This window comes from Oreochromis niloticus, linkage group LG18, assembly GCF_001858045.2.
Source record: "Oreochromis niloticus isolate F11D_XX linkage group LG18, O_niloticus_UMD_NMBU, whole genome shotgun sequence".
NCBI classification, from domain to species: domain Eukaryota; kingdom Metazoa; phylum Chordata; class Actinopteri; order Cichliformes; family Cichlidae; genus Oreochromis; species Oreochromis niloticus.
Window position 1 is genome coordinate 11,924,987 of NC_031982.2, and position 16,068 is coordinate 11,941,054.

At 39.5% G+C, this 16,068-nt stretch overlaps 1 protein-coding gene across 1 annotated transcript in view; it reads right to left on the minus strand.

Annotated features, from left to right (window-relative positions):
- The window catches only part of clstn2a (calsyntenin 2a), a 144,424-nt gene that overhangs the window by 47,695 nt on the left and 80,661 nt on the right, over positions 1-16,068 (minus strand). The window lies entirely within an intron of this gene.

Here is a 16,068-nt window from a genome sequence, read left to right on the forward strand (position 1 = left end):
ATCTGCACAGCATGTGGTTCATCAGTGGACAGACACTGATGGGTACTTAACATGAAAGCAGTCAGCACAACTATCAGACCTACAAGCTACTGAAGTCCACATTATGTGAATAAACAACAAGAAAGCTTTGGGAAATATTTCTTCTCTCCTCATTCATTTAATTTTCTCTCATGCCACTTTTGGTAAAAATCTTATTATTTTGCTTTGTTTGTTTCTGCCTTTTTTTTTCTCCCAGCCATTTTCTCAAACACAGCAGTAGCCACCCAACAGCTCAGATAGTTAAAGATGAATCAAACTGCGGGTAATGAAGCAAAAACTAACAATAGACACTGCTGGCATTTTTCTTTACAGAATGGCTATCACTTCAAATTTCAGTCCATTTCTGGACACGGGAATCTTTGTCAGCATGAGCAGCTCACAAAAACACACTGCGGAGCTCCTGGGGTGTAGTTAAGAGAAAAAATAATTTCTGATTTGTGTCGAGCTGCGCCAGCTCAACAAAGGAGTGAATTTGTCCTGTCTGCAAAGTGTTTACACCACACTCTGGCAGTGTATTGTGTTGTGTGTTTGTGACTCTAGATTCGTCTGCGGCATTCATCCCCCGGCACAAGTGTTCATTTCAGGGATTTGGGAAATCTTTTTTGCAGAGGCAATGAAAAGCTGGTGTGCTCTGACCCTGTGCTGGCTGATATCTCAGAACAGAGTGGGACATAGAGGAAATGCCACTAACAAACACAAAGACAAAGCTCCCTGTCATCGCTGGCTTCTCTCCACTTTAGCTCCTCTCCAGTCTCATGCACACAGATCCTTTTAACCTGATTCAACTTTGCAAATCTGCTTTAGGGTGAAGCCAAACATAGTCCTCTTCAAAGTTTGATCCTTTATGAATTTTCAAGATGCCCCTGAATTGTCTTCCTTTTAAATTTTGTAGAAATGACAAGTTTCTCAATATCACAGTGGGACACAATTTGCATTTATAGAAAGACAATATTTGAAAAAGGGAAATAAGCATGTCGGTACATGCACAGGCAGGCCTATAGTCTCAGATGAGCCCAGATAGGGTGATTTGAATACAGTGCTGGCTTAGTGGTGGAAGAAGGAAAAGGTACTCCACTTAACAGTTTGGAGGTTGGATAGAAATACATTTTTTGCTCCATCTGTTTTGACAAATGCGTTTTTTTGGATTACATTTTAGACGAGAACCAAACAGAGCTTTATAATGAAGCGAGGAAAGAACGAGAGCGCGAGAGCGAAGGAAGAGGAGGAATAAGATGTGTCAATGTATATGTTAATGGTAATAACAGAGATTTCAAGCAGATTCCTACTTTGTCAGCAAGTACTTTGCACACACACACACACACACACCCATCCATGCAAGGATAATGTGCATACATATATAGACTTTCTTTCCCGCCACTTAGTTTGTTCCTCATCAGCAGAGGGAATGCTATAATTTCAACCGTCTGCCGTGCATGGATGAAATGAAGCCCAATCTTTTGGCGTGCACACCACGAGCGAAAAAGGGTCGGTTTTCAAAGTAAATATCCAAATGCATAGATTTTTGCTTCAGGGAGCTGGCCCGTCGCCACGGAAGAGAGGAAAATTCAAGAGTCAGCAAAAAATGGCTCGATAATAACAATCATCTAAAATAGATGGTACTCCACTGCATGCTTCAGCGGCATAAACTGCATCGACACAAAATGTCAAGCTGTCGGGGAACATGTATTTCATGGGATGTTAAATTGCCAATATAATGGAAAGGGACAGTAAGGATACAATTAATGAGAAAATGATTCCCTGCAAGCTAACACGTTGTCACAAGGAGCCAAAACAAATTTGTGCATTCCCGCTGCAAATTGCAGCACTTGACAGAGACTTTCATTTCTTTTAACTTTCATTTCTATATTTTGGGCTGCTCACACTTTCTGTTCAATCTTCATTTTAACCACATCAAACGCAGCTTGTTTAAAAGAAGAATTTAACTTTAGGTCCAAATGGCTAAATCAGCTCTTTCTGCTCCTCCTCCCAGATCGTCATCACTGTATCATCTCAATGGCCCATCATAAAACTGGCTTGACCTAAAAAGTTTTTCCAGAATGTATTTTTGAATCTTATTGAATGTCTTATAGTCTCTACTTCCTCCACTTCATGTACTGAGTTTGTAAAAGTTTCTAAACTGAGTTTGTGCACAAAATGTTTTGCAGATAAACCTGTTTATCACATAGTTTTCTGAGTATCACTTGTAAAGTGATAATGTGATAGTCTTTATGATAACTAAACACTGCTAAACAAAGTTCCTCTGTGTGTGTGTGTGTGTGTGTGTGCCACAGATGTAGACTTACTGAGAAACATTGTGTATTTGTGTGAGCCTTTATTCATAAGAAAAGTTGAGAGAGATAGCAGGGGAATCAGATATAACAAATGGTTCAACTGACCGAGATTCGTTTACAGACTGTTGCGTTGTCGGCTGCTCCCTTTAGGGGTCACCACAGTAGACCATCTGCCTCCACTTCACTCTATCCCTAGCATCCTCCTTTGTCTCATTAACCCTCTGCCCCTATATCATTCCCTACATCTATGAACCTCCTCTGAGGTCTTCCTCTTTGCCTACTGCCTGGACTCTGCATCCTTTGTGCAGTATATTCACTATCCCTCCTCTGCACATGTCCAAACCATCTCACCCATGCCTCTCTAGCTTTGTCTCCAAACCACTCAACCTGAGCTCTCCCTCTGATGTGCTCATTTCTAATCTTGTCCCTCGTCGTCGCTGCTAATGAAAATCTTCACATCTTCAGCTCTGTCACCTCCAGCTCCACCTCCAGTCTTTTTGTCAGTGCCACTATTTGCGAGCCATACATCATAAAAGGTCTGTATTAAAAAACATGTTACAACACTCCTTAAAAACTAGGAGTTAGAGACAGTGCCAGTTAATAGAAAAACAAAATCCAGATTAATGAAACGAGAATTCTTGAGTGCCTAAGAAGAAGGCAGCTGAACTTTGGGTTATCCCCTAAAATATCTAGGTTTCTCCATCAGTTGTTTAAGAATTGAAGATTTAAAAAAAAAGCTTTTTGAAACTTCTTTGAAGTTTTTTTTAAATTTTTTTTTACTGCTTTTTAAAAGTCAGCAAACTTTTTTTAGTGTTTTTTTAAGAAATCAGATTTGATTGTGACTCCATACATGCAGCAGTTCATTTTGATACTTCAAACCATAGGTCATAGGTTTCATCTGGAAGCTCGTAGAAAATTCACATTCTGACACCCAAAAACAGCACGCAAACAATCGTCACCTCCCTGTTGAAAACATCGCCCTTCTTTAGCTTCATAACGTAATGCACACAAGATTATGAAAAATTCAAGTAGTGACTTCTAAAGTACTGAAAGCCTTATATGAACCCACTTTCTCAGTCAAGCCTCAACAGAGAAACAGAAAATTCAATCATGTTAATTCCTTTTCTTAATCAAATACTGTTGTGACTCCATCTGGTGTGTCTGTGCACATTCGTCTGACTCTATGCAGAGCGGGAAACACAAAAGCTTTACTGTGACAGTGTGTGTGTGTGTGTGGGGGGGGGGGGGGGGGGGGGGGGCTGTAAGACCCTGATTAAAGAGGGTTTCTAAGCAGAGTATCAGGCGGTTTTAAGCCTCCATTCCTTCACTCTCTTGCCTTCAGCACTGATCTCACGGTCACCCTTGCCCCTCAAGTTTAATTAATGGATGGATTACACTTCATCCCACTACTGGCCCACAGATAAACTCCAACACTACACTCAGTCAGACCTGTGTGTGTGTGACTGAGTAGTGTTACAGTCCTCACGCCTCCTTATGCACCCAATCTTCTGCAAATTTTCTATGAATTAAGTACAAACATGCTGCCCAATATGCACAGTGTGCTCCAAAAAATACCCACTGAATAAAATCAGAAATCATTTTGAATGCTTTATTCAGTGTCAGATTTTAATGGGACTTCCTTCCTCCCTCTTAGCTATGGGTCTTTTTTCTCATGCAGAAAGATATGAGCTTGAGCTGTGTGCCTTTGGTCAGGTATCCGGTAGCAGTTTGCAAATAATAGAAATGCACTGAGAAAAGGGGTTTTATGTTTCTACTGTTAAATTAGGAACCTTGTAGCCTGCAGTCTAGCAAGGTCACCAGATCCTTGGTAACTGGTTGGATTTTTGCAACATTTGTGAATTTCATTGTAGTTATAAATTAGTTCATGAAGACAGAGCTTGCTCTGAATCACACATGGATGATTGTACAGTGACTGAGCAAACAATGTGCTATAAGTCTTCTGTCACTATAAGCTGTGAACTGTTTAAGCTGTTCCACCTACCTTCTTAGTAGAAAGGTAACTTGGAGTGGAAACTCCTATTCTAGCCTGAATGGATAAGTGGATTCAATATTTTGCCAGCTTCAGACTTACCAACTGTACTTTTATGGACATTATTTTAACCCCTAATGCTCCATCTGTACTCAGTCACCAATTTCAAAGCTATACAGTCTAATAAATTTGATATGATATGATATGATATGATAATGCAGTCCAGTAAATACCAGATGAGACAGAGCTCTGTATCTACACACATTAGTTTTATTGGAAATACACATCGAAGTGATTCAATATAAATGCAGTAGTTGAACATTATAAAGAGATCTCCTCTCCAGCTACTTTTATTTTACTGTTGTTGTTTTGAGAGAGTAGGGTTGGAAGAGCAAAATGCAAAAGAGAGAAAGAGGATGATGAAGGTTCATGGCCTTACAATAAGCCTTTCCCCGTTGGCATTAAGAGGATTGTCTCCGAAGGTTTCGGTGAAGACACAGAGAGGACACCGAGCACCTGGCAGTGGATGGGAGGCGATGTTATCAATATTAGTAGTGGCTCTTTTGTCGCTGGATTTTATAGAGATTTTTAGGTCCTCAGTCCAAGCTTTATTCCACTACTTCAGACTAAAAGACCACACTGCTAGAAGAAAGGCTTACTGATTAGAAAGTAACCAAGGCTTGTTAAGTAAGCTTAGTATTCGATTCACAAGCCTCCATTGGTTGGCATAGTGAATGAAAGCATCTCTTTACATATACTGCAAACAAGGACAATTGCGAAAATAAATCAAGAAGAGTTCTTACCTCTTTAAAACTGAGCTAAAATTACTTCTGAAATGTCTTCTAATGCAAACGCACCAGAATCGATTTTCTCATCTCACTCTCCTCCAGAAAATTCTGCAATAAATAGTCCCACTTTAAGGAGATAACAATCTCAGTGCTATAAATTCTTTAGAGCCTGTTTGGCACGCTGAAATGCAATAAAAAGCTCGGTATTCACACAATGTGCAGTTTGTCTCTGTGTATGGGTGAATCTATTTGCCACTTTAACTCCAAGTCAGTTAAAGAAAGACATGCAGGAGTAATTCATCAGAGTCTCCTTTAGATAGCCGGCCACTTCCTAATTGCATTTGGGAGATTGTCGCACCATCCACTTGACCTCAGGGTGACAAAGTAAAAGCTTACACAAATGGGACGCACACACGTGAATGCACACGCACACACACACATTTAGGTTATCTATTCACCCAGGACTGCTGATGCCTTAGACAACACAATATAGGAATGGGGAGAATTCATTATCAAAGACAATACACATTCATTCTGCTAGGGGCTTTGGAGGTCTGTGATGCAATTAGTGTTTATTGGAGCCTCTGAAGTTGTGGGATTGGAATTCACCAGATGAACTGTTGCTGTCAGTGAAGATGTAGCTGTGACTTTAATGCTGAAGAGGAGAGCATTTTGGCTTAAGTGCCTAAAACCATTAACCGCTGAACGGGGCACAGTCGCAAACATCTGGATAGCTGTGATAGAAAGATGATAGTTTGAGTGCTATATGCTTCAGCCGGGTGCTTTTACAGCGAACTTGTTCAGTAAAGATGGGCAGATGAAAAAAAAAGTTGAATTACATCAATAGCATAAGAATAGAAGAGGTCAAAGAAGTGGATTAAAAAGTAAGGCAGAGCGGGCAGAGACCCTGTAGGGGAGATGGAGGCGGGAGGAAGTATACAGAGAAATACCAGTGTGTGAGATAACTAAAGCAGGTATAAATAACACTACCAACCTCTTGAGTATCTCATCATGGTTCTACTCCTCCTCCTCCTCGCCACCTTCTCCTCCCCATGCTTCATCTCCCTTCCGTTGCAGCAGCTTTCACAGCGGTAAGCAGTTATTTAGCTCTTAACATCAGCACTCAGATGCACCACTCAGCCTTGCCCTCCTTCACCCCTGACACACCTCACACACACTTATGTGTCTACACTCTCACTCACCCTCATCACCTCCTCCTCTGCACCTCAGTCAGCTGCTGTTTAATATAGGTCACCAGCTAACAGTTTAATAGCTTCCTGCTCTTTCACTGATCACAGACGCAGCAGCTTATATTTAAACACGCTCCTGGCCAGGATCATGCTGCTTTACAATCATAATAATATATGACATTTTTTTAAGATCATCCATCCACCTTAATCACTTATCAATTTCAGGGTTACAGGGGCATTGGAGTCTATCCCAGCTGTCACAGGGCATCCCTCTTCACGCTGTGTGTCTCCGGGTTAGAACACAAAAACAGTGCAACACCGATCAATTTAAACCATAAATCCATTCAGCTTCTCTCTTTTTCTATCCTAACACCTTCAAAAGGCTGCAATTAAGCCTCACTAGACACAGGTGCTGCCCGGTGGCACGGTGGTTAGCACTGTTGCCGCACAGCAAGAAGGTCCTGAGTTCAATTCCACCATCAGGCCGGGGTCTTTCTGTGTGGAGTTTGCATGTTCTCCCCGTGTTTGCGTGGGTTCCCTCCGGGTACTCCGGCTTCCTCCCACCGTCCAAAGACATGCAGTTTGAGGGGATAGGTTAATTGGATAATCCAAATTGTCACTAGGTGTGAATGTGTGAGTGAATGTGAGCGTGAAAGGTAGAAAAATGCTGCCTAAACCAAACAAGGTTCATATTTTTGTGTCAGCCAAATTTATTTTAGTTAAACAGATCTATTATGAATTAGGACTGACAGAAACAACAGTTGAGCATTTCCAGCTTTGCAAGCTTAAAGAGTTATGGATGAAATCTAGTCATGTGAAAAATAAGGTTTTCATAGGACTCTATGTAGTACTGTTAAAAATTAAATGCCCCCTCCATCATTGTAGAAACACCTGTAGCAACAATATTTTAATGAATGTTTTTGTGTGTGAAACGATCAGTCTCTCACATTGTTGTCAAGGAATTTGGGCCCAATGTTCTTCAGACAGACAGCCTCACATGCTCATGGTCGACTTAATCACTGAAAGGTGTCCTGGCAATGCGGCTATAAAACAAGCCCAAATCATCATCGCACAAGGTTCTTGTGCTTGTTGGGCTTCTTCAAAAATGGTGCTATCCATTTTGGTCAAACATCTCCACTTTGGTCTCATCTGTCCAACGGACATTGTTCTAGAGCATCGAGAAGCCTGACTTTAAGGTGAATTTGTTTGGATGTCCACTCCTGGGAGGACTGCGGCATTGTGCTAACACACACCTGACCAGTTCATCAAACTGTGAAAAATTCTGCTATTACAGCGGTGCTCACACTTGCTGATGATCAATTAATCAAGTGTAACGGATTAACAGCACCTGGCTGTGCTTACCCTCTTAATGGCTTTGGAAGCAATAAGGGTGTATTTGATTCTTCACAGGACTATGTAGGCATCACAAAACCTGCTGCAACTCACCCTGATGAGGATATATCTGTACCAAAATTCACTGCTACCCATTCAATATTTGCTAAGACATTTCAAATGTCAGTAGTAGCAGAGACAGCGAGTCAGCCTCTGGCTGAATATGATACATAAATTGGCAGATGGAAACTCGACTGACCAACATCCGAATAAGCAGGTCCAGGTTGCTATCGTATGTAAAATCACTCAAGCATTTTCTTCCCCTTATATTAGAAGCAAAATACAATAAACTGAAGATAAAAGAAATATCTTCTTTTTCTGTTTTATAATTATAAAAGATTATTATAAATCTGCAGGAGACAGGAAACACTCTCATTAAAAAGAACCAATTCCCCGAAGCCAACCTGCTCTCCTATTAACCTTTTTGTACTGAACATCATCTGTTCATTATCTTTTCAACCAAATCACACCTCTTATGAGTGACATTCAAATCACTGTGCTTCTGTTTCTTTGTGCATTTTTGACACCCTTCTGCTGGGCTGCAGGCAGGCTAGTTCTGAGATAATTACAGATTTCCAGGTACAGCAGGGAGTTTCCATAAGCCTCTGAGCTGTAAATGTCACTGTGGCTCCGACTATGACCTCTGTCAGCTCAGCGGCACGCTGAGAAGAGAAGGACATGGCTCAGTAGCTTAGACACACTGACACAGATGCTCTCACAAACCTATCATGAACGTATTTCATGACTGTTAAATCACATTTTCATCGTCTCTGTGACAATAAACACATTAGTAAAAGCATGTATAGGAAAAGTTTAATTACGTGCGCCATACAGTCACCTTCAGTATTCAAACAGCTGACTTTGTTCAATAAATGCATGTTTGACATAATTTATTTTTTCAGTGGGCACATGCTACTCAGTGGCCAGGGTCTATGTTAGATCTGTAACTATTAAAGCTAAAAGACAGAGACCTGCCGGCCTCTTACAGGACTATTTAGTCTAAATGCTGGACACTTTGATTCACTTTGATCCCTGCTATTCATTGGACGTCAGTCTAGCTCACGTTGACGCAAGTTGTATAAAGAGCTTTGAGTGCTCAGAGTAAAGCGCTATATAAGAACCAGAACATTGGTGCACGTGACACAAATCCATGGTACATGCAATAATTTGTGCTTGTCTGCTGCAGCTAATAATTAACTTTTCTCTGGCCTTTGTGCTATCATCTTTCTTAAATGTAAGACAAGTGCATAACTGTCAAAGCCAGTTTAAAAACTGAACTGATGTTGAGATCCAGGAACTCTCAAAATATGGCCTGCACTCTCACTAAAAAGATAAAGATTCACTGTACAGGCAGCCTGCGCTATTATTTACAGTAGTTTAAGACTGGTGACTTCTCCAGGTTGTGCCCTGCCTTCACTATGTGGTTGAGGTAGGCTCCAGCCTCTAATCCTGAACTAGATGGATGGATGGGTGGATGGATGGGTGGATGGATGGATGGATGGATGGATGGGTGGATGCATGGATGGATGGATGGATGGGTGGATGGGTGGATGGATGGATGGATGGATGGATGGATGGATGGATGGATTTTGGGCAACCTACAGTAGTACTAATTGAGCACTGTTTAGATGCCACAGCATGCGTGAGTATGGTTTCTATCTTGTCCATCATCTTATGATCATATCTTCTTATGGCTGCTTCCAACAGGGTAGCACACCATGTCACAAACCTTAAATCCTCTCAAAACGGTTTCTTGAGCTTGACAATAAGCTTACTGTACTCTAATGACCTCTCAGATCTCAATCCTATACAGCATCTTTGGAATGTGGAGAAATTGGAGAGTCACATCATGGACGTGCAGCCGACAAATCTGCAGCTTTCATATGAGTATGGCCCGAAATCTCTGGGGAATGTTTCCAGCACCTTGTTGAATCTGTGCTACAAATAATAAGGCTGTTCTGAAGGCAGGAGGGAGTCCAGTCCAGTATTATAAAGGTATAACTAGTGAAGCTACTGGTAAGTATATATTAAGTAAGACCCACTAAAAGCACATTTTAATATGCAAGAGCATTTATTAAATTATCCTATCAGGCCTCTATAATGAAAGGGTTAATGAACAGCTGTCTTCTATTCCTTCATTTAAATGCTCTTTCTACTACTGGCAGGTCCACTATTAACCATCCTTTGAATTGTGGTTTTTATTTTCACTACAAATAAAGGCTTGTCTTTTTTACTAGATGTTTGTTTTGTTTTTTAAAAGATTTTTTGGGGCATTTTTGCATTTAGTGGATAGTGGAGTGGTGAAGATATACAGAGAAGTGGGGAGGGATGAGGGGAAAGAAACCCAGCAAAAGGCTGCAGGTCAGACTTAAACTCGTGTGGTCACCTGCAAAACCCACTGAGCTATCAGATAACGTACACTTATGTTCTGTGTTTTCTCTTTACTGTCCAAATACCTGTAGAGCTGCTGAATCTGAACACAGTTTTTACAAATAGAAGGTTTTACTCGTCAGCTTTTGCAATCTGTGAACAGACTGCACCATGGAAAACAAAGCAGATAGATTTATCCATTCCAGTTGTTTCTCTGTTTAATCTCCTCAGGCACTCTGTCTTCCTCCTATTTGGTGAGAACAGATACATAATCATTTTACACATTATGTTATAGATGTTTAACTATAGAACGCGTTAAAGCAAACATAACATCAATGAAATCTGACAGGTGGCAATTGAGATCCACAGGAGACCTTTTGCATGCTAATACACACTTATTAAAATGACATCACTGAACCATCAGTCAGGCGGGCCAGCAGGGGGGTCGCCTGTGGGGCGAGACTGCACGTACCATTCATCAGGAAGGTAAATTCAGAGAAAACATCTCAAGAGAAGGTAATGAGCAGTGTAGTTTTGATATGCTGCAGAGGTTAAGATAACCTAATCTGTCAACTTTCATTGATCTCTACATGCTGCTTATGTTAGTCGTAAAAGACAGCAGGCAATAGCTCATGCATGCGCCGCTGTCATGTTTGATCATTCGGCAGTTCCTCAGCTGAAGTAAATGTAAAAGTGTCTTTTTGTTTTTAGAGAGAACAGCTCCATTCATTTATACAGCCATGAATCACAGTGTGAAACTGGAACAGCAGTAACAATAGATTTGAGTTTTTCATAACTGTCATATCTGTTTTGTCTCTTGTGAATACTGTAACAGCATTTAATTAGCTAGACAGAAACACAATTTTCTTTTAAAGGAAAATAATGCATACGCACAAAGCACATAAATGCACATCCTGCTTGTGGAACATAGTTTGATCGGTGGCGTGTTAAAAGAGTCAACATCCCAGTTGGTTTACTTTGTTCTCTGCGACTGGTGAATAAGTTTTTACATAACATTTTAATCGTAATGTAAAGAATTAGCATAGAAAATACTATCAATTCCATACGATAGACGAGCATTTAATAGTTTAGTAGCTTGGACAGTTTGTTACTTTGTTATAGATAGATAGATAGATATAGAAATAGAAGGATATAGATAGATATAGATATAGAGATATGACTTCCATCCATATTTTGCCATTGAATGACTACCCACTAACACATTTAGTGATGTCTCACTAATTAGATCTCGTATGAAATTTTGTCCATTATGCCAAAATCCTCATATATAACACCCAACGCGCACGCACTGCGAGTTGACAGATTCATCACCTCATAGCGACAGCCCCACTCCTGATAGTTAAATGACAAGAAAAGGTCAGCAAAAGGTCTTAGAAGGGCAGGAACGGGTTGATATTAGATTGTCTTCATCCTTTTGTGCCATGGGAGGAGGAGGAACCTCCTTATTCCCATTCGTCCTCTTTTTTCATTTTGGCTTTATCCTCCCTCTCACAATTAGCAGAGACAAAGAAATCCTCAGGGGTGTAACATTAGATAAAACCTGAGAATGAATACTAATAACCTTACTGGAAATGATAAATTAGATCAGCAGCTGCTCAGCAGAGCTCCAGGTGGTTTTAACAGTATTAGCACACGAGGGTGCTCAGTTTTAGTTTTTCAGAGTACTTTTGGAGATATTAGTTTGCTGAAAGACTGCAACAACCTAAATCTCGCTGGAAGTGAGCTATCTTTATTTAATGTAAGTAAATGAGCATAAGCATCTCTGTTAAAAATGAAATGAAAACAAACTGGTGATTCATGCATTTATCTTTTTCATTGAGATTTACCTGAAAGTGTACACTTAAAGGGCAGCTGATCTGCATTTACCTTGAGTGAATATATGACATGGACAAAAGTACAGGGCCACCAAAAAGAGCTGCTCAGCCACGGAAACCCACACCATGAAGCTCCTGGTTTGGAGCCCTGCAGTCATTGAGTCAGCAGAGTGTTGGTGGCTTTTACTCACTATGCACCTCAGCGACCCTTGTGTAACTTCATGTGGTCTGTGAATATTTAATTGTAAAATTGTTATAAGAAACATCCATCGAGGAGCAACTTTTTCCTTTCTTACTTTGATTACAATTCAGAGTCTGTACTTTTTCACTTTTACTTGGGTAAAAAAGTTGCTTCAGTACTTTTACTGGAGTATTTTTTAACCCAGGTGTCTGTACTTCTGCTTACATAAAGAAAGTCTGTACTTTTGCCACATTTGGTAACAAATTACTTTCTTTGGCGAGTGATTAAGTAAAATGCTGCATTATGTAATACGGTGCTTTTTAAAAATAATAATAATAAGAACACTGTATTATTACTATTCTTTAATTGGTCTGTTTAGAATTTAAACTGAAACAGCAATCACAAATCATTATTATTCGATACTCACACAGACCTTTGGTGCTTTTCACTTTCTTCTTTCTGTTTTTAGTGGTGAGCCGAAAAAATTTCCATCAAGGATTCAAATTCTGGCGAGCGTAAAGTTGTGTGAAGGAGATGTACACTGCATATTATGTTCATCAAAATGAAAATGACCATAATATACAGGAAAATCCAAAGAATTGGGGTTTATTAAAAAATCTTTCTGAAAAACATGTTAATAAATGCTGTATGTGTGATAATGTTTGTGCATCTCCTGACCCAACTGACCCCATCTCCTCCTGTTGAGAAAGTCATAGAGTAAATACAGCCATATATGCATGCACTAAGATCATTTTAGTCAGAAAATGTCAATAACCACTCTAAAATATTTGCTTCATGAGCACTTCATAACATCAATACGTACACAAACTACCTTGCATTAATTCAGTGGCCAAGTGACATTGCCAAAGGATTTCTGAAATACTTAACATCTTCATGCAAGGTATTTGGATTTTGCATATTTTTTCAAAGTAATTTCCTACAACAGGGAGGGAAATTGAGTCATTTGCAGGTAGTGCAGAGGCAGGAGAGTGGTTATAAGTATATGTTAGCTGGAACTCTGACTTAGCTTTGTGCAGCACTTGACTGATGGCCGCCGCTGCCCTCATCCATTACTCTGTCACTTGTTTGAAATTGCCTTTCAAACGTTCTGGCACTTCTGGAAAAACTGGGTACTCCTCCTTTTTCTCCTAACAGCAGATAGAAGCCATGGTGCCATGCGAAGACACACAAAAATCGTATTTTACTTGCTCAGCTGTCAGATCCTGTGCGACCACTTCAGAGATGATTTAGCCATGTGCTGTGGACCGAATGTCAAAATGTGTGAAAAATACAATGAGCAAAAATAATTAGCAAGGGTAGTGGGGGGAAAGTGGGCACATTCGTCAACAAAAAAAAGAAATAAAAGATATTTGAATGACATAACTGCAGTTTTGACTGGATGGCACAAATAACACTGACTCACTCGGCTCAAGTGTGAAATTCTGGATTTTGTTTACAGCTTTCAGTTTATCCATAAGGTAGAAAATACAGTATAAGCTCACAGCAACCACAGGCAATGCGGCAAGGGCAGTCTCTCCTCTTGTCCTCTGCTCCGTCCCTGTGTGTGGGCTTGGCGGTGACATGACAGCTCATTCCTAGGCACTATTAATGACAGAGCTCGCCTTTTCTAGTGCTGACTATCATCTATCAACCACCGGCCAAAGCAGTCATCGCTCCTTCACTAAATTACAACCCACTGCATGAGACATAAAACTGGATAATGGGCTGAAAATTAGCAAATTACAATCATTACACTGCCATAATTGACCCTTGAGACCCATGTGCAGAAGTACACATCAGCCTTAAGGTAGTGTGTGTATGTGTGTGTGTGTGTGTGTGTGTGTGTGTGTGTGTGTGTGTTTGAGGCTCTTAATTAGGAGTATATTGGACCGTGAGGATGGAATCTAATTTACTGAATAGCAGCAAACCCAAAGCTAACTGGCAGTAAACAGGGAGTCTTAGACTCTTGACACCCTCAAATGATTTTGCTCTACTCTCTGCTAAAAGATTTTAAAACATAAAAACATGAAAAACAATATGAAAGGGAGAATTGTTAGATATAACAATGTACAGGGATATGACAGCCTGAAAAAGCAAGGCACAAATATATGTATTTGTATATGTATTATTTGTAATATTTCTTTTTTCTTTTTTTTTAACAATTACAAAACTCTGGAAATCCAAAAAGTTAGGAAATTATGACTTTTATAATGGTTCTTTATAACTCTTACAGTGCAGTTGAAGTCATGACAAAAGTTGTCAACTGACAGGCTGACAATTTATTAAAGGGACAAATGTTGCTGAGAAATAAGCTCCACTAATAAACCACTACAACACTTTATAAAAGCATCCTGTTGCTTTAATTGCATCACCGTGGCATGTCATTAATAGCCACAAAAGTTGCATTATATGTGGCATATTATAAGCTGTAATGTTGTCTAGCAAGAACCTACCGAAAGGCTAAAAAGACCAATTTTTACCATATATACAACATCTATCGCCCATATTTTTTTTAATCTTTTTTCATTGTGATTAAATATGTCTGAATCAAGGCTAATTCATGTTGTTCCAACAGCATGAATTAGCCAAACAATCGTGTAGCATTGGCATGTATGAGTTTTATTAAAACATCAAATTAAAATGATTAAAAATTAAATTCATTAAAAATAATAGATGATCTAATAAATCTAATCTAATAAAATGATTAAATGACAGACTACTTCAGTGAATCTTGTCAGATTCACAAACAGCAGAGGATATTTTTTCTTCTTACCTTGAGTAAAAGTGGTTCTGTACTCATATATTGTCCTGGATATTGAAGTACTTGTGTTTGTCCATTCTCGTCATATATGCTTATGTCATTGTCGTCGTTGTTGTTGTTGTTGTTTTGCATAGGTATCAAATAATGCATTTTTAATCAATTCAAAACGTGACACATGATGTTATCACATGATAGCATCATATGTAATATAGGCACAGATTCTCTGTTGATGCTTGTATTTATCCAGGAATAATCCGTATTTAGACATTTAGCCATCATCTTTAGTTGGTATTCCAGTTCATACCCATCTTAAACTGGACAGGGGAGAATTTTTTTCATATAAATATAAAATGATTTCCATAATTAGTCTTATGTCATTTAGACAAGATGCAAATTCAAGCACTCTGTGCCTGTGTCCCCCCCAAAATATTCAATTAGCCTATTACATGGACTTTTAATGAAAGTCCATGTAATAGGCTAACACTTGTGTGTATTTATTTATTTAATTGTTTATGCTTTGTCAAACCCTGCCAACGGTGAATTTACAGAGTGCCCTCTGGTGGACAAACTATGCAATCACAGCACTCGTATCATAGCTGAAGGGTGTTTCTCCCATCTCTTATTTACTTTTAAAATTTTCATCTATTGGCCGTCTATTGCGGTGTTACGACTGGCAAATTGCTAAAGTTTGGCAATAATGCCAGCCCACCGACAAATGAGTCAGACTCTAAGCAGACGTACACTCAAATTTTTCTAATTCAGCAGATTTATACTTGATTTATTATCATAATTTTTAATCAGAGTATAGAGTTATGTTTTAGGGAATCAAGTATTTCATATAGTGCTGGCTCATTCTGACCATAACCACAGCCTACCAGTTCCTTAAGAGAGTGTTTATATGCAGGGTCATGGTGGTTGGTCTTGTAACAGTACATACAAATATAAACTGTAACAGAAGGATTTCTTTGAAAAATAGGCAACAACATCAACATCTCCAGTTAAAGCAAGTCAGCAATTTGTTTTCTTATCATTTCATTCCTTCCGTCTCACATTTATCTTGGTCATTATCCAGATTATTGCAAGAACAGGTGACAGAACAACAGAGGTTTAAGTGGTTTACAACAAAAGAGAGGTGGGATGGCGTTAGGAGGGTGTAGGGGTCATGGATGATGGAGGATAAAGTTAGTCTGACTAATTCTGATATTGTACACAGGTCTAAAAGCCAGATTAT